The sequence below is a fragment of the Rhipicephalus microplus genome, chromosome 5 (assembly GCF_043290135.1).
Source record: "Rhipicephalus microplus isolate Deutch F79 chromosome 5, USDA_Rmic, whole genome shotgun sequence".
Classification (NCBI taxonomy): domain Eukaryota; kingdom Metazoa; phylum Arthropoda; class Arachnida; order Ixodida; family Ixodidae; genus Rhipicephalus; species Rhipicephalus microplus.
Genome location: NC_134704.1, coordinates 64,040,548 through 64,061,519, shown reverse-complemented (window position 1 = coordinate 64,061,519; position 20,972 = coordinate 64,040,548). Strand labels below are relative to the sequence as shown.

At 47.4% G+C, this 20,972-nt stretch overlaps 1 protein-coding gene across 1 annotated transcript in view; it reads left to right on the top strand.

Moving 5' to 3' along the window:
* Positions 1-1,783: 1,783 nt before the first annotated feature.
* LOC119174454 (dual serine/threonine and tyrosine protein kinase) overlaps positions 1,784-20,972 on the top strand; it is a 120,841-nt gene continuing 101,652 nt past the window's right edge. Inside the window, exon 1 of the mRNA XM_075895615.1 lies at positions 1,784-2,128. The gene's annotated coding sequence lies outside the window, so the exon portion shown is untranslated. The remainder of the gene's footprint in view (positions 2,129-20,972) is intronic.

Here is a 20,972-nt window from a genome sequence, read left to right as displayed (position 1 = left end):
TGCCCGAGTCCTTCACTGCTATTTTTGCTACCACTACTAGTACTATTCTAATACTGCTACTCCTACCACTACAACTACTCTCTCTTATTCTAATCCCACAGTTCGCAAACCCCAGTACAGGGTAGCATACCAGATCCTAGCAGCTAGTTAACCTCTCTGTCTTCCCCTCGTCTCTCTCTCACTATGGCTTATGTATGGCAAACAGAGCCATGCGTTAGAAAACACGAGTGACATTCAGATCAGCGGTCTCTTGTGTCCTTTTGTGCCACTGCCCACCTATCCCTTTTTATTATGAATATGTACGTGGTTGCCATGGCGACGCGATCTACGCGTGCGACGCTAACTGCATTTAGTTAACGTTAACTGCTTAAAACCGTTGAGTGCTGAGCAGTGAGCGGTATGACGCCGGGAATCAGCAGCTTAAGCATGTCTTCGAAATCGACGAACGAACTATAATAGCCCAACACTATGTCTTATTTCAGTTAACTGAACTGTGACACCCGAGGGACATAATTTCTGCGCGTAAACTTATAGAAGCATGTGATTAGCCCTTAAATGTATCTATCTGCTATGTTTCAGTAAGAATTATCTAGGATAATTGATGAACTCGAGTGAGCATATCTTGAGTTGTCAATGAACACGCGTGATTGTCTTCCAATAGAGCCTTCATATAACGTTTCTACTTTACAGCAGCAAGGTCAAAGCCGGCTGTTCAATCGATATCCGAACTACGTCCTATTCTGCCAAATAAACAGAATAACAAAAAAGGACAAGTCGGTCATCGTAAACAAGACTGCGAAAACATATTTCCTGCGCAACACTATCTCCCTTTTAGGGGTGAAGCTCCTTATGGCGTGGTTTCTGCGTCCCTAGTTGTAGTGCGTAACCACCGATGGCACATCCTCGAAAGAGCTGTCCTTCGAACGTCCGCTGGATGGCGGCACTTGTATATCATGAATACATGATGAAAAGATGCGACATAGCAGTACTAGGAGTGTTCACTAGACAGACGGACGGACATACAGATGGATGGACAGACTGACTGACGGATGCACAGACGGACAGACAGACAAACTGACAGACGGAGGGGTGGACGCATGGACAGCCGAACGAGCAGATGCATGGACGGACGGATGGACAGGCACACAGAGGAACGAATGGACAGACGGAAGAACGGGTGGATGCATGAGTGGACGCAGGGACGGACGCACCAATGGTCACACGGACGGACGCATGTACGGACGGAAGCAAGAATGAATGGATGGAAGTACGGATAGACTAACGAACGCTTCGCCCCACCAATCATCATTCACTCCGTGTATATGCTGTGATTTTTTTCAAGATGAGATCGGCTGAACATACCTTCCCAGGCAGGCAATGTAAAAGGGGGTATAAAATTGACGGGGGCCAGCCAAGAACGTACGCAAGTTGAGCTGATCTTTACTTTTTTTTTGTTGTTGTTGTCGCTAACCACATATGATAGCTATAGGCTATACGAGCGCAAGGATGAAAAACTGCTGAAGGAAAAACGTTAGCATTACAGAAAAAAAAAAGAAAGGAAGCCTGCGGCATTCCTAGAAAAGCCGTTAGGATCGGAACAAAGAAATTCAGTCCTGCAACTGGCAGAGAGCACGAAGGTATGCGACTCAACTTTCTTTCGCTCTGCGTGTTTGCGCTTTTCGTTGTTTGATAACTTTTTTTTTTTTGTATCATGCGCGGACATCGACAAACAGCTGGCGATCGGCGCATGCGCGTGAGAGGTGCCCGCTCCGCGTCTGCTTCAATTCACACGTAAGCAGGAGGGAAAGCTGCGACGAGTCAGCACAGCAGCTGAAGCCGGGGCCACAACACACGGCGGCGATGCTGCTGTTCTGAAAGAGCTTCCGTAGCGGATGAACTTCACTTTCAGTGAAAGCGCGTACGAGGGACCGCTTCCTTCACGGTGGAGCCTGCGTTGTGCTCGGCGCCCTGGCATCGCCAGCAGCTCGTGAAGTGCTCGGCAGCGACTGATACGACGCCGAAAATCGGCAGTCTCCCGGATTATCACTGCTACTGACGACAGTCCCGGGCAGGAACACCAGGAGGGCCGCTTCGAGCTCTTCAGTACAGCTGCCGTATTGAGCCAAAGGCAAGTTTTTAGGGCGTTCTACGTTTAGGCATCTGTGGTGTAACTAGATCGGTCGCAAGCTTTTCGTTGTGTCTGCTCAATGTCGAGCGGCTATCCACGACAATAAGGAGTTTTATAATAGCGTACGCAAAGCTTTGCGATAGCGTTTCGCGTCACTGCGCATGCATCGTACGCTAACCGCTTGCTGGCTCCCGCCAAGGAACGTAAATAACAGGCGACCCCAAAGCCCGCTAAACTTAGTGCACGCTATTCAAAAACTCTGTAATATGCAGTTTTAAATAGGGTATGGAGAGATAGCATTCATTTGGAACGATACGCTATTTTCGCAACTTAACTTGGGTACTAAAGAGTATAGCGCATTATACGCGTGTACAGCGGCGACAAATGCTTACGCAAAGCTTTGAGCGCCTTATTCGAAAATTGCCCTGCACAGTGAATGAAGTCAGTGGTAACATGAACCAGCCTTCCGGGAGGGCAAGCAAGTGAAAGTATCATGCACAGTTGCGTACGAGTTTGCTATAGTAACTTCGTTATAGTGTGGCGTCATAATTGCTGTTATGGGGGTTCCCACGCAATGGCGATACGATTATGATGCTTGTCACTGTGAGGGGTTGGGGACTCCGCATTTATTTTGACGACCTGGTGTGCCTCGATGGGCACCTAAATCCTTCATCCCTCCAGAAGCGCGGCCGCAGTCGCCGAAAATCAAGCCCACACCTTCAAGCTTGGCCGTGCAATGCCTTATTTACTAAGCTACCACACCACGTTTACACTTATCTGGTGCTCTAAATAACTGTTTTGTAATTCGTTTGCTTGCGAATGAATCCAAGGATTATTGCGTAGGATTTGGCTCTGTTTCTTTCTGTTTGGTTCTGTTGTTCGCGAGACGTTACCCGAAGTGATAGCAGCGGCCAATATGCACTACTACGAAGCCTTAGGTCATGGATTCGATTGTCATAGCTATCGCATTTAGTTAAGGTCGAGATGAAAAAAAAAACTTGTCACCGAGATTTCTTTTGTGCGTGGTCAGTTTTTTTCCCCTCATGTAATACCCCCTACATGGGGGTCTTTAAGGTATTAAAGTGATGTGATGAGTGATAATGAACATCGGACGGCCGCCAATAACTCGGAAGTCTGCTCCTACCACGACCATAGTGGTCGTATTATTTAATCGGCATGCGCAACACCCGAACTGGATTGAAGCAAGACCTGCCATGCTCGCATCAAATTTGGGTTTCAGAATTTGCTTTTTAAGCCATCACATAGAATGACCAAGTAGCATGTCCTTCACATGCCCGTTTGATGCCGTAAATTCGTACAAAAGACGCGTTTCGTTCACGTGTGCCGTTGCACGAAGCAGTCTTACATCAACCACGTGCAATCGTTAGGAGAGCAAAATGAAGAAAGAAAAAAAAAACGTTCGTTTCCCTTGGCATCGCAAGGCTGATATATATGTATATATATATATATATATATATATATATATATATATATATATATATATATATATATATATATATATATATATAGGGGTCACAGGAAATGCCTCGATGCCGACTGCGCGGCTCGCCTCACAACGTCCGTGTGCCCTGCATTGTAACTTGCTAAATGTGTGCAGGAAATAACACAAAGCATTCTTTCCGTCTACCATATCACTCTTTCCTTTTCTTGTTTTTCACCGACCAGCTGCATAGGTTGTGAAGGCACTGTTATTAATTTCGTTCTGTGCAAATGCAAAAACATACTTGCCTTAAAAAACAAATGGCCGTAAGTTTTGCACTAAGCCATTCAAAGCTTGAAACAGCGATATTGGACGATGCTGAAGTCTGATCCGATTGAATCTAGGCTTTTGTGAGGCTGTGTTGTCATCCCGGCACGTGTCATTACACCGTTAGGCTAATAAAGCTTATGCAAGGCCGTAGCAAGGATTTGACGCAGTGCACCGAAATCATTTCGCTGATCGCTCCACAAACAACGTGCTGCGTACTTACTGCAATAAATCATGTCCATCTGATAACATTTTTTTAATCTAATAAAATTTATTTGATAAAATTTCGCTGTGTTACGGCATGAACTGCGAATGTTCGAGCAATGGCCAGATTTAAAAGGTGAGCAGATCAACATTTCGATTCAGTTTTCTTGTAAAATGATGCTTTAGGTACTCTTGGGGTAAATAAATTTCATGAAATCATTAGCTCATTTTCGACCTTTATTCATTGTCCTCAATTCATTGGCAGAGGTTGGCTGAGCAGTTGTGAGCTATAGAACAATGAATTGACTAACCACAACTTTTTCAGTACTGGTGGCACCATCGGGAAGGAGGGGGAGGGGGTCTTTATATCGATACATCATCTAGAAGGGCGTTGGTCGATAGGCTATTGAACCAAAACTATGACTCGGCAACCGTGACCCGGTGCCGTACTTCAGCTGCATGTGCTGATAGATTGCAGGAGACGTCATGGACGCTCAACGCGGCTCCAACATTGCGGCTTAAACGAGGTCAAGGCAGTAAATCACGCGGCGTACAATCTGATTGTCTGTGATAACAACGTGGCTGCCACTTTATTGGGCCTTTGTGCATGAGTAGAGAAAAACGCTAACATATCATGTACTGATAACACTAACCTAAAATCGCTCAGTTCACGTCCCACCAGGCTGATGCTCCAACGTGGCTGCTTCAGTGACGTCAGTGTCAGCTATTCATATAAAAAAGGAAAATTGCAATAAGGTTACCCTGCGTTCCTCGTAGAGGAACGCTATGTTATAGCCTCTATTGACCGCCATATCTTGTTGCTAAACGTATTTGCATGAGCCAAGCCGCCCTTTGCAACGCCACGCATGCAACTTTGCTGAACTCTTGAACAATGGTGTTTATGCAGGCAAGCTGGTTGGCTGAACTCTTGTCTGTTCCAGTTCTGAATTCGAACACCTCTAACGTGACATGCCGTAGTTCTCGCACGGAATACCCCAAAAATTATTACAATTGACCTTTCCAAGAGCCAGTGTCTTATGTACTCGGATGTAACACGAATATTTTTCCAGGGCACCCAATGTCGACCTTTGCGTTACAATCATTGTCGCGTTACAATCTAGCAATTACGATAATTCAGTGCAAGCAGATGGCGGCACACTACCACGTCAGAACAAATATACTGCACCCTTCACAAGTGCGCCTATGGTCTAAGCACACGGCCAAAGTTCAGCTTACACCTGAACGACTGTAGATGAGTAAGATCATGCAAATGGGTCAGCGCCGTCGTGTCTTCTGAACGCTCTATCGAAAGGCGGCTCGACTACACTCCTGGTGGGCAATGACTTTATACGGTATGCGCATCGCATCAGCTGCGCCGCCTCGGAGCGCTAGAACAATCGCGTGGTCGTTGCGCTGCACTGCAAGCTTCGGAGCGATGCCGAACTGCCGAGCCGCGCCAGTGGTTTACACTATCGTTTTTTTTATGAAAGGGAACACGCGATCGCTGACCTGCTCTCTATACCGGCTGCCTACGGTATCTTGCAGCGCTTGTCCAGGGGCCATTACTCGTTGTATTATTTGCCAATAGATGACGCCAAAAGCCAACGTCTTTTCATTTGCTGTTGATATATGAGGGCCCTGTAGGCAGCCACCCCACAGCTCAGGCCACGCGCTCACGTGTTCCCTTTCACAAAGGACGACAATGTACAGTGTGAATCACACTTGTCTAAGCGGCCTCTTTGGCGGCCATCTGCATGTTCTATCTGCAGATATCTGCATGTTTTCACATGCAGATATTCACATGCAGATATCTGCATGTGAATATCTGCATGTTCTAGCGTAATGGCATCCATTACGCTAGAACATGCAGATATTCAAGCCGTAGTGATATCAAACAGTCATACCGTATGCTATAGGCCATTGGCGTATGAACAGAACGTTGCAGCTAAAGCGAGTTTGCAGTTGCCGAAAGCGCCACCGTCCATATCCACGTTCTCGACCGCTTTATTCAAGTGCACTTCAGACTGTACAAATGGTCAAGGTGACTTTTCCCAGCGCGAATCGCGAGCCCACGCTATCTGCATTATTGGCCCAACGATTACAATCAGTTAAGCCACGAGAGGTGCTCAATCATCCAGTCGGTGCGAGCGCTCCCTAAAGCACGCGTATTGCACGCATTCTCCTTGGTTTCGGTTGCGTCACGGGCCGCAGCAGAAGCCACCTTTCGCGCAAAGCGACTTTACTTCATTGCCATTACTATGTTTTTATCTTATTGGTGGATGTGTGTGTCGCTTAAAAACTTCCAAATAGGCCCGTTATATCTATCTATCTATCTATCTATCTATCTATCTATCTATCTATCTATCTATCTATCTATTTATTCTCTCGGAGGTTTCTCATCGTGCAACACTGAGAACTAACCAAAACAGTTTGATAATCCGAGAAAAGGTGTCACCGCGGTAAGAAATCGTTTCCTAATCTTCAGTATAGGAACTACAAAAAGGACGGGGTTGGTTTTCCTATATAGGATTTGGTATAACATGAAAGTGAAATGTGGCTTTTCAGAGGTAGTTGAGCGTCACTCTGCAGTTATTCAGCAACAGATTGCAAAGTCGCGTTAGGAACGGCAAGCAGCTCGAGAATCGCAGCGCACACCTCAAGCAGAAAGCACGCACGACATTAGCATACACCAGACTAGTTATACTAACAACTGTCACAGCTCAACACTTAAAGCGCACTGTTCAAACAGAAAGACGCATGAAACGAGCGCACATGCATACATAGGACAAGCGCGAACAACTACTACACTTTTTCCTGCGTCATTCGTCAGCAGGGTGCTTGTTTCGTAAACGCGGCCGCGGCAGCATGCGGTGTGACCTTCGTCCTCTCCCGAATTACGAGTTTGATTAGCGCGCAGGAGAGACCACGCTTCGTGGAGGTGGCGCTTCGTAGAAGTGACATCTTTCAGAACGCGCCGAACGCGAGCACGTCATGCCATCTCGACAGTGACAATGAAAACACGCTAAACTTTCGGGGTGCTGTGAACTGCCAAGCGGTGTATAGTGTATATAAACGGCTTGCGTTAGTACTCTAGACAACGTTCGCTCTGTAGCGCAGTGCTTAGCACCGCGCGCCGAGGATCGAGAGGTTGCTGGCTCGATTCCGCATGATGAATGCTTGCCTTCTGGTTTTTTTTCTTCGCAATCTCTTATTATGTATTTTTGAACGTCACTTCAGTGTCGAAAGTAGGTAAGCGGAGCCGTGTTGAACTCCGGCATACAAAACCGTCTCTATACAAAACCGTCTTGATACAAAACCGTGTTGATACAAAACCGTGTTGATACAAAACCGTTTTGGTGCAAAACCGTCTTGGTACAAAACCATCTTGATACAAAACCGTTTTTGTACAAAACCGTCTTGGTACGAGGCCGTCTTGGTACGAGGCCGTCTTGGTACGAGGCCGTCTTGGTACGAGGCCGTCTTCGTACAAGGCCTTCTTGATAAAAAAAACGTATTGATAAAGATATGATTCGACTACGTACCCGACACGTAATCATGGCATAGGAGCTCGCGAGATCAAATCCCGGCAACGGCGGTCGCATTTTTGAGGGAGGCAAAAATCCTCGGGGCCTGTGAGCTTATATTCAGGTGCACGTTAAAAAACCCAAGGTGGCCGAAATTTTCGGAGCTCTCCTGCAGCGTCTCGCAAAACCATGGTGGTTTTTGGGACGCTAAACACCAACAAATAATACTATTAACGCTTAGAAGCCTAAAGACCAGTAGTTGTCATATTCTGTTTTATTCATAAAATTTAAGGCGTTCTTCGGTGAAAAACTGTGATCTTTCTTCTTTTCGATTAGCGCTACGTGGGTCTGTTGTCTTCTCATAGTAGCATATCCGCAAGGGTTCGTACCATCTTGAAGCTGACTTACACTCAGTAGCTAAATATAAAACATTTTCAACGTCTATGTCAGGTCATCCTATCCACAACTGTCGGTCTTGGCTGCACGATCATCCGCCAATCATGACTCCTTGAACGACAGCGTCTGTCCCCTACGAACTTAGTATTCTGAACAGCTCGCATGTCTATTACACTGCAATTTTCGTTTCGCGAACTATGAATTAACATTAGAGGAACGACTGCTTTACATCAGCCCTGCCACGTAACTAGATATCGTCAACATCACTATATCGTCACCACGTCGAAAATTCTGATAATTTTAAGAGGTACGTTTTGTTCTTGCACAGCTGCCGTTCTTGACGATAAATAAAGTGTCATAACTGTCATTATTGGTGTTTTGCATGTCAGAAGAAAACAAAAACGCCCCAATCCGACGTGCAGCAAGCGGGACCTTCCCTGTTCGTCCCTCAGTATATACTTATTAAAGTTATAGGTCGCTTTGTCTATCAACCAAGAGGATAAGTTCCTTGCGTCGAACATTTTTGCTGAACGTCGCAGACGATGCCATTTCTACGTGACGTCACGACATGCGAACAGTCAAACAAAATCAAAATGTCGAAATGAGCGAGGTGATACATTTTCACTAAATACGCAGGATGGCTTAGCTTCGCCTTCAAGAGCCAAAATGCGTTAGCGTGAACGAGTCTCGTCCTCGTCAGCTTCCCCCATTCCTAGCTTTGCTTCAGTTATACTCCATGCTTCAACCACGCCTTAAAAAATAACGAATGACTGCGCGCGTACCGTTGGCCATCTTAAACCATCCCAGAATGCCTACTGAAACTGCGTGCAGTTACGTGTCCACTAGGTCACAATTCTTTTTGTGATTCAGTGAAGGTGGTAGTCAAATCATTAACGACCATTAAATGGTTACAAAGAGGCAATTGGGTTGGGGCCTTATTGGCCTCCTTCCCACACAGTGCTAGGTGGAATGGCCCTGCACGACTCCGTAAGACAACACGCGAATCTGCGCAGCTGCTAGCTTCGTCGATGCCCTTGCAGGTGATGACTAAATTTTTTTTTCTGAGCCCTCCGTAGTGAGTGGGCCTCTGAAAAAGCCACGCGGTGCACAATATTTCTGACGCCCGGCGGGATTCTACGCTTTTACCATGCCGTATTACGTGCGTTTAGGAGACTTCCTCCCCTATAAAATATTCATATGGTGTTTTTTTAAGGTAGTTTTCAGTATGGCGTATTTCTGTGGCAGAGCACCTGCCTTTCACGTAAGCGGTCTGGGTTAGGTTCTTTTTCGAACCAAGTACTTGTACTATTTATTTTACTTGCATATTTCTCGATTTTTGGGTCATGGAGAAGATGATTTTTCGCTCACAACCAACGGCATCGACACCAATGCTGACACCAAACTTTTTTTTGTGAAACGTAGTTTTCAACGCCACCACGCTACAACTAGCCCTAAAAAAGCGCTGAGAAGTAGATAAGATTACAGCGCTCACTTTTGTTATCGTGTTGTGTTCGTTCGTCTTCTTGGCGCTGCGGTTGTCCGCAAACAGTGAAACGGAACACCCCGCAAGAGCATTATCTTGCAGTAGCTGTGTACTCGCGTCAGAACTGCGACAGTCTGAGGAAAATTGCATGACGCTACAGATGTCACTACAGTTTCTGTTCTACAGATAACGCGAGCTCTTATAGTTTTAAAGGAGAAGGTTTATAGTACGTAACAATAAGCAAAAAAAAATAGACCACGAGAAGTTTGCCGTTGACGGATGGGTAACCTTCATTTTTGTTGTTGCAGCAGTTTTTTTTTTTTTTTTGCTTCTTTTCCAATCTATCTACATCAGATTTAGCACATTGTATTCGCATTTCAGCTGGAAGTCAGCGCTGTGATCGATGCCACTCTTTCTTGAGTTTCTTTCACAGGCGCAACTCTTAGGCGTTCGTTATTGCGTTGAACGAGGTCGCCATTGGCGTAACCGAAACACATAAAACAAACTTAAATGAGAGAAAATCAAATCCACGAATTTATTGCTCATGATAAAGCAAAGCACCTTAGAAGAGTACGAAATGTTTATTAAATGACTGCATTACCTTGAGTTCGAAACTATTTAAAACGTAGCAAATCGTGCTATGTGGCAACATACTCAGCCCTCACCTAATAATATTATTATGTGAAGTTTTACGTGCTGAAACGACGATAGGATTATGAGAGCCACTGTATAGTGGATGGTGCTAGAAATTTCGACAACTTCGTGTTGAGCACCGGCATCGCGCAGCGCAAGTGCCTTTTACCGTTTCGCATTCACCTAAGTACGACCACCGTGGCTGCAGAATTGAACCCGGGGCCTCCACCTCAGTAGTTCAGCATTGCAACCACTGATCTACTGGGGCGGGCAGCCATCGTCTATGCTAACCCTCACGTAGCCCATGTAGCTGTAGTTTTACGGTATCTTTTGCATATCTTGGTTCAGGCACTATTTTTTTTGCTGCTTCTAGTCCTGTTCCAGTTTCAGTACGAGAAGTCTCTGCGTTACATGTATGCTGCACGCCTAAAATTTATCAGATTGTGCTTTCATTCTGCTGTACAGAGGCTTTAAGCAACGGCGCTGCTATAGGGCATTCTTTTTGTCCATTGCTCGCATACCGTGACCCAATTGCAGACGTTCTGTACTACATCATAAGCATACATCACTCTGTGTGCAGCCATGGGTTGCTGTCAGTATATTTAGGAACACTTGAATGAGGTATAAGCAGCGATTAAAGAGGACCATGAAACAGAATTGGTGGCATTCAGTTCTGGTTGGTTTACGGAGAAGCAATGAAATTGCGACATTCTTTTGTTTAGATATGAACACGAAGATCGTTAGACTGTGCCCGGCGTGCATATTACATGTAGGGACATTAGGTAAGAACGTTATGTAAAAGCAGTTTTCGCTATATCTGAGACGATGAAAGACGTGTGACTCATTGTGCAACCGATGCCAACAAAAAGGACGCGCGTATTTCAAGCGTTACAGAAAGGAATTCGTATACCATGTCTCGCGTTTATTCATTGTTGGCGTTTGTCCTCAGGTTTTTTTAATTTTTATTCTTCTAGCGGTGTTGACGCATTGGGATGCAGCTGTGTTGCACTGCTTGCGCGGACATGCTATTACTTGCGTCATACGTTCTTTCTGTTTATGATTTTTTTATATAGACGCGAAGCTCCTTATAGAGGCACCCGTTCGTTCCTCGTAGTAGTAGTCGTAGTGTGTAACCAGTCTTACAATTTGACCTCCAAGGTGGTGCCAGTGAGAGATTTCTTCTGTGCGTTGTTGAACAATAAACAATTCGCAGCGTGCACGTTAACTAAAAGCCGAATTCTCATGTCTCTCCTTCCCCCTTAGCAGCCATTGGCATGTACATTGAGCACTATCTCACAAGAAAGGGTTGCTACGTTTACTCGCTGGGCATAACCTCCTTGGTTTTAGTAAGGTTTAGCGAGCGTTGGGCCGCAGTGCCACGAATACACTGAACTAGTATATACCATGAACTCGAGGAGGTTAAAGGTGGGAAGTAGACACGAAGCGCAAGCCGTAAGAAAGTGTGCGTGTGCCACCTCTCGTTTTGTCCTTGGAATGTCCGCTGGATGGCAGTGCATATGCGTTATATATGATGAAAAGATGCGAGATGATGGTACTTGGAGTGTTGAATAGATGGACGAACGGACACACAGACAGATGCATGGATGGACTCATGGATGGCTGCACCGACGGATGGACGCATGAATGGACGCAGGACGGACGCACAGATGGACGTGCGGACGCACGAACAGACGCACGCACGGACGGGCGAATGGGTGCACGGACGGTCACACAGACGGACGCAAGGATGGACGGAAGTAAGAACGAATGGACGGACGGATGCTTCGCCCCACTCTCCATCATTCACTACGTGGATATGCTGCCATTTTTTTTCTTTTAATTCAATCAATCAGTTTTATTGTGTATCATACATATGTTTCATTGTGTGTACATAGTTTTTTTGTGTCATACCTAGTTTTATTGTATATCATACACCACTCAATCAGTTTTATTGTGTATCATACAACAAGCCATTACGAAAGAGCGTCGCCATCGCGAATTTATTGGAATAATCACCAAGATACGGATGTTAGATTTTTCGCAAAAAAGCTACGGAAATTTTGAAAATGTCGAGCTGGTTACTAAGTAGTATCAACACATACTAAGTTGAAACTGCGGAAGTGTATCTAAGCAGCTTTTAAGGTCCCTGTGTTGTTTTGATAAATATTGTTACGAGGAAAAATGGCATTGCAGATTATATTTTCAAGCTATGTACAGACACCTAATGTCAGGCACACAAGGCAGAGCCAAGTCCACTCGGATATCCGGGAGCGTCGTCTTCCTCTTTGTTGTCTTCCTCGTCATCTCCGACCATCACCCCCGGTGGCGGCGAACGCACCTACCCGGTGGTCGACTGGTTAGAGTGCAACGGCTTTAGTCGCGTGATGTTAATGGTATGGAGAAGTAAACTTCTCGCAAAGACCAACTCGCTGTGACGATGTTCGAAGAAGGACCATGCCACCAGGATTGAAGTGGACATTGTCCAGGTGGCGAGCATTGTAGATGCGATGTTGCTTCTCTTGCGAAGCGTCAAGACGAAGGTGGGCAACTTCGCGTGCTTCTGCAGCTCTAGCGATGACATCACGAGTGTATTCTAATGTCGTATCAAGAATCGGTGGAAAGAGCCTGTCGAAAGGCAGCGTGGCTTCTCGTCCGTACAAGAGAAAAAAATGGAGAGAAACCTGTCGAGTCATGCCGAGACGTATTGTAGGCAAATGCTACGAACGCCAAAGCTTCGTTTCAGTCACGATGATCTGGCGAAACACATGGTGAGCATGTCCGAAAGCGTTGTGTTCGAGCTCAGCCAGGCCGTTCTGCAGAACGGCCTAACTGACATGTCATCCACTTTGTCAGGTCGTTGGTCCGTGGGCGATACGCAGTGGTGAACTTTTGTTTGGTAGAGCAAGAGTGCAGGATGTCCTGCACCACCTTTGGTAGAAAGTACCGACCCCGGTCTGTCATCAGCTGTCGAGGAGCGCCATGAAGTATGACGTCTTTGAGGAGAAAACCAGCGACGTCGGTTGCACAACTGGTAAGGATAGGCCGTGTGATCGCCTACCGAGTCGTGTAGTCGGTGGCAACAGCTATCCACGTGTTTCCTCCGAAGGATAGAGGAAAAGGGCCGAGGAGGTCAAAATTAACCATGCAAGATCGTTGAGATGGTATCTACGGTTTGAGAGAGTGATTCTTAAAAAGAGAAAAGAAGAGAAAAGTGAGCCCCGTTAATGTCTGCTTCAGTGAGCGACACCACCACAGTAGCTCACGAGGGATGGGGGTGAGGAGGGATAAAAAGGATAGGAGTAAAGATGTAGGAAAGCCGAAGAAGGAGAAGAGAGGAAGAGACGTGAGGTGGTGAGCCAGAGCGAGCGACGACAAGATGAGGGGATAGAAGAGATAGGAAAGATGAAGCACGATCACTGGAGTCCGAGGACGGGGCGCACCTGCGAGAGCTCCTTTCGGCGTCGGTGGATGGCGTAGAGCAAGTCCAGTAAGTCAGAACTGCACTGTCGTCGGAGGTGGAAGGTCGTCGGCGGCAGGAGGTGACGTAGGGCGAGCCCAGTCGGCCAGAGCCACGCTGACTCCGGAGGTCGCAAGCGCGCGGAGCGCGCGAGCGCTCGACCGGTCGGCCCGAAATCCAGCAAGCGAGTCCTATCTACGGTTTGAAGGCGTCCTGCTGGAAGAGTGCCTGGTGTTTTGCGTTGCTGACACAGTTTGCACAAAGCCACGTAACTACGAACGGAGCGGTAAATACCGGGCCGAAAAAAGCGATGCCGAACACGGCCGTAAGTTCTTGAGACGTCCAGGTGACCAGCGCTACGAATGTCATGCAATTGCGCGAGAATAGTCTGTGGATATGTGGGTGCATACGTATGGCCAGCCGCAAGGCAGTGTCGTCAGAAATCATGTTTTAACGGTATAAAATGCCATTATGGAGCCCAAACATTCGGAGCGATGGAGGAATAGTGGGGTCAATCAGCCGATTGATGATTAAGTGAGGATCACGCTCACCTCTGATGTATGCTAATGCTGGAAACTCCAGCACGCACGTAGACTCCACGTTCTCAGTAAAATCTGATGGATGCACTGGGTGACGAGGTGAAGCAATCGGCGTCCTCGTGTTGGCGACCAGTCTTATGGAGAATGAGTACTTTTGTAGCCGCAAGACCCACTATCCCAGCAGTCCGGTAGGGTCTTTCAACTATGACAGCCAGCATAATGCGGGGTCGTCCGCGATAACGGTGAACGACCGTCCATACAATGGGCAAAATGAGCACTGCCCAAACGAGCGTGAAGCATTCGCCTTCGGCAATGGAATAATTTTGTTCCGCTGGTTATGGAAGACGGCTATAGCGTACGCAGTGACACGGTCACTACCATGCTGTTGTTGAGCCAAAACAGAACCAATGTCATGGCTCCTGGCGTCGGTGCGCACTTGCTGTTGCAGCGGATATATCGAAGAGGCCAAGGATCGGTGGTGAAGTGAGCTGCATGATCAGTTCAACAAATGCACTAGCTTGTTCAGGACCTCTTCAGTAGGTCTGTTAGAGGGCGTGCACTGTCAGCGAAATTTCCCACAAATCATGAAAAGTATAGCTGCAACGCATGACACTTTAGCGAACATGGTAATTATGGGTAGTACACGGATTCGCCTAGTCTTAGTACTTTACGTTCCTATTTTTTTAGATCCTTTGTCACAAAAAAAAACATTCGGAATTTGTTTGGAAGTTACACTACACCACCTTTACCTTTTAGGATCACCATTTCTAATTGGTTCATTAAGTTCTAAAAGCCATTCGTTCTTTCATTCGAAACAAAACCTAAACACTGCAGTAAAACGAAGCCACAAGCGTTATTCGCGGCCCGCAAGCATGATTAGCCAAATCCATTGATTGATTGATTGATATGTGGGGTTTAACGTCCCAAAACCACCATTTGATTATGAGAGACGCCGTAGTGGAGGGCTCCGGAAATTTAGACCACCTGGGGTTCTTTAACGTACACCCAAATCTGAGCACACGGGCCTCTTTCATTTCCGCCTCCATCGGAAATGCAGCCGCCGCAGCCGGGATACGAACCCGCGACCTGTAGCCAAATCCATGTACTACCCATAATTCCCATGCTCGATGAACAATCGCAGTGCCAGAGTACCCTCTAGTTAAATTATAAAACCTTATGATACCAATGATTCGGGGTTTACCATATTTAACGTTCAGAGCAAGCTCCTTCATCATCATTCACTTCGTGGACATATCGTCATTTCTGTTTCATGTTAGCAGAAGTGTAAAAATTCGGGAGCAGCGGTAGTTGCGGTCTGTTCAAGAATTCTCCTTGCGTTGAGCCACAAGACAAGAGTGGCCTACCTCTGTAGATTGGTGTTACGCGGGTCCCGGCGCTGTGGTCTAGTGGTTATGGCCCTTGACTGCTAAGCCGAAGGTCGCAGATTGAATCCCGGCGGCCGCATCTGCATTTTTGGTGGAGGTGAAAATGCCCGTGTACATAGATTTAGGTGCGCGATAAAAAACTCCAGGTGGTCGAAATTTCCGGAGCCCTCCACTACGACATCTCTCATAATCATATCATGTTTTTTGGGACGTGAAACTGCAGTTGTTAGTATTGTTAGTGTTGCGCGGCCAGAATACATGAGTTCCCTACCACCGTGCCCACGTCTCTATGGCGGCTAAACGCGAAAAGCGCCCGTGTGCTAGGATTACCAGGGCAATTAAGGTGAAAGAAAACTCAAGCTAAAGAATCTTCATGGGTCCAACTTGATCCGGACTCCCGTCCCTAAGGCATGCCTCATGATCGTATTGTGCGTTTCAGAAGATACGTTACTTTTTTTTCTTATTTTACCTGCTGAAACACGCGATATGATTATGAAGCCTTCCTCAAGGACGGGAGTCGGGATCAAGTATGGCCTACTGAGTTTTTTTTTCTTTCCTCTTTCGCTATATTTTGTCTTCTCTCTCTCTCTCTCTCTCTCTCTCTCTCGCTTTGTAAAATCTCTTTTTTATCATAATTTATTCCCTGTATACCCAGTACAGCCGAGTCTGTGGAGGACTGGACGACAGCAATTCAATAGCACCGTGATTCTGTGCTTCCCAGCACATATCACCATCCCCACTGACGAAGTCCCCCCCCCCCCTTAATCCGAACGAGGTGGCGCACGGCTATGCACGAGAAATGACCCACTGCGCAGTCTGAGACCACCTCGTCGAGTGCGTACCTCCTGGTTGAAAACGTGGGATAACACAGAAATTACCTACGGCGCAGAGTCTGCACCCACCTCGTCGAGTTCGTACCTCCTGGTTCGAAACGTGGGAGAACACATGGTGAGGTACAACAGCATTACCAAGCACTACCAGTTAGGCAGGTGGATAGGGCCCCCACCCCGCGCCAAGCTGAAACTATGCCAGGCAGTCGTCTGTGGAGACAGCTGCAGACACCTTTCTCAGTCCGGTGTGATTTTTGCACTTTTTTCTCGCACAATACCCGAGTGCAACTTGCAAATTATATCGGGCAACCCGTGCGACACTCTCGCGCATGTTTTGGGAGTGCTCCATTACAGCAGCTCAAATGGAAGTAGGTCCGAATGTTCTTGCGTCGGAGTGGGCGGCCGCTCTGCGGAGCTTCAACTTCAAAACACAAGAGTGGGCAATCCAGTGGGCCCAAGAGGCGGCGACGAGGTAAGGCTTTGAAGTCCCCTCGTGGGAGACCTGAGCCTGGGTTGTAAACATAGCCGGACTTTCAATAAAGTTTTTTCAATAAAGTTATTTCAATGTGTGTATTCTGCGGGTTCAAGATGAAACTGTTTATTTGGCCCAACTTTATGCCTGTAAACGGAGGGTTAGATTACAGCGTTGCACTCTGGCACCGATAGCGGCGAGCAGAGCGTCGGCCGGCGATCAACTGACAAACGCTCACGCTTGTCGACATTTATACATGTGCCGTCAAATATTCCAGCGCTGTTGCTAGCGGCCACTTAGGCTCCATCTGTAATGTTCGCGTTGTGCGCGTAATCTCAACGAAATTATCTACTACATCCTTAAAGCTTCTCGAACACTGCAGAACACTGTGATAACAAAACTTGAGGAAGGAATGTGACGCCATCTTGACGTCCCATACCAGCAATATTGCGACGTCATCTTGACATCATCGACAGCATTGCTATTGCCAAAGGGGTGATGATCCCTGTGCAGTGTTAAGCAAAGTGAAGTGCAGGAGGTTTTCAATGCCTCTGATCCCCGAGGCATCGCAGAGCCACGTTAGTTGCTGAAAACTTTTGGAGGGGAGGCGTGGGAGGTTCAGTACATCGACTTAGAAGAAAAAAAAGGTAGCTTTTGCATTTAAGTCGACTGAGGTGGATACATGAAGCACTCTAAGTTTTTGGTTGCTACAATTTTGACGTAGTCGACCACTTAATTGGCAGAGCTTCCCATGTTACAAAGGTTACAAGAAAACGCAACATCTATAGGGTCATCAGCAGCAATTATGATGCACAAGAAGACGCTACCCTTTACGAACCAGTCGTAAGCAACGCTGCTTGGTAATCACCACACGGTAGTCAACAGGCCTCAACTTCACTGGAAACTTTTAAAACTTCGCTGTCTCTGCTTCACGGGGGGTGTGTTTGTCGACTTTCGGTGTACGTAACTTGTCCTCACAAGCATTCGCGGTTGAATTTGCCTCCCGCCGTTCACCGATGATAGGCGAGGTCGACGTCATTTAAAAGCGCTGTGTCGACGTTCCTGCCATCACTCACAAACCTCAAGGCTTCCGGCTGTACGCTCCGCGGTCACTGGCATTCAACTGGACAGCATGCTCGACCCTCACTTTCATAAACAAGCTTTCAAACGAAGAACGTGAGTCGAGGCACGTGCACGTACTTTATCAGCCCGTCGTGCGTCGGCGTAACTTCTCTTCCCGTTCTAATCTCCTCGTTCGTTCATCATAATGCTTACGTGGACTACCGTGACAGCCAGACTGCAGGGCAGGGAAAGCGCCCTTCTCTCCTTCACCACCCTGAATCAGCCTGCGCCCATCCCTTGCCCCCAAGTGCAAACATAGTCGAAACATTATGCATGTCCCTCTCCCCCACCTGCGCCTGGCCCTGAGTGGGGCCTACAGCAACGAGTACGATCCCAATCACTTTGGATCCACTTCGATGGAACCGAATTGCTAGAGGTCCATGTACCATGCGATGTCCGTGCACGTTAGAGAAACTCTGGTGGCTGGAACTGTCCAGAGCCCTTCACTACGGTATATCCCATATCCTGAGACACTTTGGTACACTAAACCGCATCAGTCACCAAACCCTGACTGGCGCCAACGTGCCATGTAGAAATTATTTTCTTGCTACCAAGTTCGTCGATTATATTAATTCCGTGTCTTATAGCCTATGGTCGTATGCGCTTTTACGTATATTCTGAGCATTTGCCAGTTACCACGGCGTCGTTTCGCTATAAGCGCTAGCCGTGTCACAGTTAAGGTGGAAAGTATAGGGATAGTTTGTATCGAACACAATCGGAGATGATTACTAGTGCAAAAGGAGACGGGCGCGAGCTGGGAGAACCCACGACCGTCCAAGGGGGTATTTCTCGCCTCCATTCTCTTTTAAGCTATACCTATGTCCTGCTATGTTAGTTTAGTTCGTCTCGTTGCGCGAAGTTCATGCTTTCATTGTCACTACGAATTGCCAAACCACGTAACTCTGTCTGAGGGCCCGTTTACCAACTGTAATCTAGGACCCTCAATGGCCCCGGGGCCGCTTCTATAATTTTTTTTTTTCAGCGGTGCACCTTCCAAATATAAACGGCAGGCTATCGCTGACCATTTCTGTCGTTTGTGGAATATACCTAAGTCATTGACTTTCGATATTTCCAGTGTTTTGATACTATCTCGTTTTTCGTCTTTTTTTCCCTTATCATTGGTATTGTTGTGCGCCCTTAAACAATCCCATGTGCAACGAGATCATCGACATTTGCCTGCGCGTCCTATACTCGCGCTCCCGCTTTCCATTCAGGCATTGCTCGTCGCTTTGGATTGGCGTTAATGTGAAATAGGCTTTGACCGCTCTTTGTTCCGCTCCAGCACATTGACTCTACAGCGTTGTTTTGGTTTGAGCGCTTAGTTGTTTCTGAAGGGAGACCAGTTGTGAGTACATGGGCCGCACTTCAGCTGCTGCTCCACGTTCAGTGCAGACGTACCATTTCTGCAACATTTTGGTTGAACAAACATCGTATGAGAAATTAATAAAGGTTGATGATAATTATGATGCGTTTTATGGTAGGATGACCAAGTGCGGAGCCAGAAAACTTTTTAGGGGGGATGGGGGGGGGGTGTCTGACTTTTCTTTATGTATAATAGGGTATGTTTTTGTAGGCGTACGCATTCATACGAGCATACAAAACGTTAAATTATAGGGCGGGGGAGGTTCGCCCCCCCCCCCCTCCTTCCCGCTCCCGCCTACGCCACTTGAAAACGCTTGAACCCCAGTTTTGTACTATTTGATGTCTCTCACAGTAGCATTCGCTTTCCGTTGCAACCAATGGGTATGAGATTTTCATGCGCCGAATGGCTCAGTTATGAGCTTTACGGTGTTGTGCCACAGACATATTCCTCGTTCGGGAGCGCGTCTCGCAGGATCGAGCCCTGTTTCGACGAACTGTCTCCCCCCCCTCCCAGCGCCGCCTTCCGTGCAGAAGAACCGTGCAGTCCGGGGATAACGTCGTTTCCTCGGCCGGACCACTTTGCAGTTCCGGGTACGGCTACGTCTCCCCCCTCCGAGCCCGAGAACTGGTCTAAGAGAATGGACCAAAGACGCTATTTAAGGCCGTGCCGGCCCCATGTTAGAAGATCTTGCCCCAGCCGACGTTGTCGTGCTGGCCGGCCCTGTACAAACGACAACCTGCTACAGTAAACGCTACTTTTGTTGCTGTTTTCCAAACGGATTGCCTCCCTGTTTCACCTTCGGACTAAGGCTTCATCGAAGTCCGCTGGACGGCCCGCCGCTCTTCGCCACCGCTACCATCGCGACAGAGCAAAATTCATAACAGTGGTTGGCAGCTACGGGATACGATATCCTACGTTTGGCACGCCGGATCAGACCCCTGTCCTCAACGTTTTGCTGCTCTGGGACCCGCTACCCCGATCTCAACGGCTGATAAGTTGGATCGGATCTCCGAGCACGAGGACGACCGCCGTGATAGCGTTTGGCTACGCTGCGATACGCTACCCCGTTCTCATCGTTCGGCAAGCTGGGACAAGCAACCCCGGATCTCAACATTGGCAAGTTGGACCGGATCCCTGAAGGCCTGATACTGTTCGACGGCAGCCACGAGTTGGACCATCGTCGGCTACTTTGGTTGGGTGAGTGCCCAACGTTTACTGTTCACTTCGCCAGACCTCTCTAGCACAGGTAGATGTTAGGAGAGTGTTTTGTTTTGATTTGTTTTGTTGGTTAAAATTTATATTCACCTACTTTAAACCACGAGATTAGTTTTAGAGTACGGTGAATATCAGTAGTCGAGCATCACGAGGAACGAGCTCGCGATGGAGCAATACCTTGTGGAGGACCTCCTCGAAATTTGTGGAGCCATGGGGATTTCCGCCGGGTCCGCTAAAACAAAGGAAGCGATTCTCGAGGTGATGTGGGCAGAGAATGTGACGGCCGATGAGGCTGACGAGTTTTGGGAGCTCATTTGTGAGCAAAAGCGGAAGGCCGAGGAGAGCAGAAAAAGGACAGAGCATGCTCTCAAAATGAGAGCTTGATCTTAAAATTCAAGCCCTTAAGTGGGAGCGAGCGAAACACCAGCTCCACAACTTTCAGACAGGCGAGAA